Source organism: Amblyomma maculatum, chromosome 1, assembly GCF_055883805.1.
Source record: "Amblyomma maculatum isolate TAMU_Amacu chromosome 1, ASM5588380v1, whole genome shotgun sequence".
NCBI lineage: Eukaryota > Metazoa > Arthropoda > Arachnida > Ixodida > Ixodidae > Amblyomma > Amblyomma maculatum.
In genome coordinates this window covers 7,168,443-7,171,162 of record NC_139344.1, presented here as the reverse complement: position 1 = coordinate 7,171,162, position 2,720 = coordinate 7,168,443, and positions in this window count along the sequence as shown.

Here is a 2,720-nt window from a genome sequence, read left to right as displayed (position 1 = left end):
CCTTGTGGAGTCTGGACCTTCAATAATGCATTAGCCATCCCCGTACAACACGCAATGTGTTTATAACATTGCTGATTTCGTTATGTTCCGTCGTATTTTTACGAAATCTCTCCCTCATTGAAATATTTGAGGCTTGAGTGTGCTTTGAGTACATGTAGAAACAAACAACTGAAAATAAATAAACGATTACAATGTGACGATAGGGGCAGCGGTGCTCTGCAGCTTTCTTTCTTCATAGCCTGACTATCTTGTCTCTTTTTGATGTGCGGGCGTGCATGCGTGCGTGCGTGCGTGCGTGCGTGCGTGCGTGCGTGCGTGTGTGCGTGCGTGCGTGCGTGCGTGCGCGCGCGCGTGTGTGTGTGTGTGTGTGTGTGTGTGCGCGCGTCCGTGCGTGCGTGGTTTTAAATTTTTATCACTTTTAAGAGGATGTGGTTTCAACGTACCGTCACCGCTCTCGGTAATATCACATGAACGGTGCACCATCACCTGCTCCTCTGCCAGCAATCAATGCTCGGCCATGTCACCTGTCAGAAAACGTGCCAGCTCGGCTGGACTATTGTGAGCTCACACAGCCGAAAGATCTAACACTGCTCGGCCATGCTACCATGCATGCCTACCGCCTCGTGCCAAAGTGCCTGCCTACACAGCCACGTCATATGGTTTCAGGACATCATACACGCACCAAGCTACTCAATCAAGGCTCAACCATAGCACTTGCCAACTGGCCTTTGCCAAAGCGCCTGCCAATTCGAGCAGGAAATTTCCTCTGTGATGGACAGCTTGATGACGTCACAAGACCTTGTGAAGTGACACATTCCGCCGACCAACCAGAGCTCAGTGGTCAGGTCACGCGGCCTTATGACCTGGTCGATGAGCGCATATTTCATGAGGGACTCGTTCTCTACACATCGACACCTGCCAGCTGTGGCCAGGTAGCAGTTGGTTTATAGTGAGTGATTGAATTTCACTTCGTATGATTGATTTAGTTAACTGCGGAAGGTGGCTTTCGGCAGGTAGTTTTATGTTGCCACTTTTTATGACTGTCGTGTGACTCATGTCTCATCCCCAACGGGATTTCTTGTGGTTTTCCACTAATTCATTCAGTTGATTGTGGCAGAAGACTCCGGGTTTTTGAAGAACAGCGCGTCCCGCACTTTTCCTTAAATTATGCAGCAAGGTAAGCCAAGTTGTTCAAAGCCGGATGTAGATGTAAACAACTACTGCGTAGGATGTAAACAACTACCTAGGTGCTGTTACTAATTGGTGCGACAACTGGAGAATGTCACTGAATGTTACGAAGTGCAAACAGATGAAGTTAACCCGAAAAAAACTTGCGTTGAAGTACTCCTATAAAATTAATATTGTTTCACTCGAATCGCAATAGAAGAATTTAGGCATCTTGGAGCAACTATCAGCTCGAATCTCAGTTGGAGCCCTCATATTAAAAACATAATTTCAGTGACATCCTGGCTATTGAGGCACCGGTTAAAAAATGAGTCTCCTAAAACAAAGCTTGTAGCCTATACCTCGCTCGTGCGTCCGCTTACTGGAGTACGCTGACGTGATCTGGGATCCGCAGACTAAAATGGTTGTCAAAAGTATTGAGGGATTTCAGAGGAAGGCACTTCGATTCATTTATCACGCCTACGGAAGACATTTATCAATATCTGATCTTCTTAACCCCTCCGGTTTGACAACAATGGAAACCTGTCGAAAAATTCACCGCTTGGAAATGTTATTTAATATCATTAACAATCATACCAAACTAGAATTTCATACTTATATGCAGTACAGCAGAACACGACAAACTCGATACAAACGTGACAGAACAATTGTAATTCTCCAGTGCCGAACCAATGCATACAAGCTGTCGTTCTTTCCAAGAACGACAGCTGAATGGAATAAGTTACATTGCGATGTGGTGTCCTTATCATCATCCGACGCGTTTTTCTAAAACTGCAATAAATTCTTGCCAATAATTTTAGTGTGCTCAGTTTTGTTTTTTGAGCGTATGTTTTTGATTCTTCTGTTTTGGATTTGGATGTAACGCTCTTGTGTCTTGTTTGTTTCTTCCTGATTCGCTCCACAGTAATAATTTACTATGTGTCAATGTGTGCGATTTTTTTTCTTTTCTTTGTTGTTCTCTTTGGTGAACCATAATTTGTTATCGTACGTGATGTACCCACTCCTGCCTTGGCTACCAAAAGGCGGCCGGCAATATTGAATAAATAAATAAAAAAAAAGCATGTAACACATCTTCAAAGTAAGCCCCATAGTCGCTCCCTCACCCGCGCCCATTCTTTCCATCCCACCCCCGCACTTTTCTTATGGAGCACGCCGAACTTTCTCCTCTATCCTTCCTCTTTGAGCCTATCTCGGTGTATTCCTCGTTTTCAGCTTTCTGAACACTCTTTCGGAACCTTACGATCATATCTGCTAAATGGAAATGATTAGGTTGGGCTGCTTTCCTTATTTCATAACTTCATTTAGCGCAGTTTTAAATAAAAATGCCCAAGGACAAAAGGTGTTGCGTCTACGCTTCTGTCCTTGGTCCTCTCTGAAGCGCTACCTGAATCGTGAAACAGGCCACTCTTGCCATTATTACGTTCTCTTTATCTGGATGGTGATCATGAAAAGGAAACAGAAATAAAAACAATTAGGACAGAAAAAAAAAAAAAGACAAAGTGGCCACCATACCGCGCACTTTTTCGCTGCCCTTC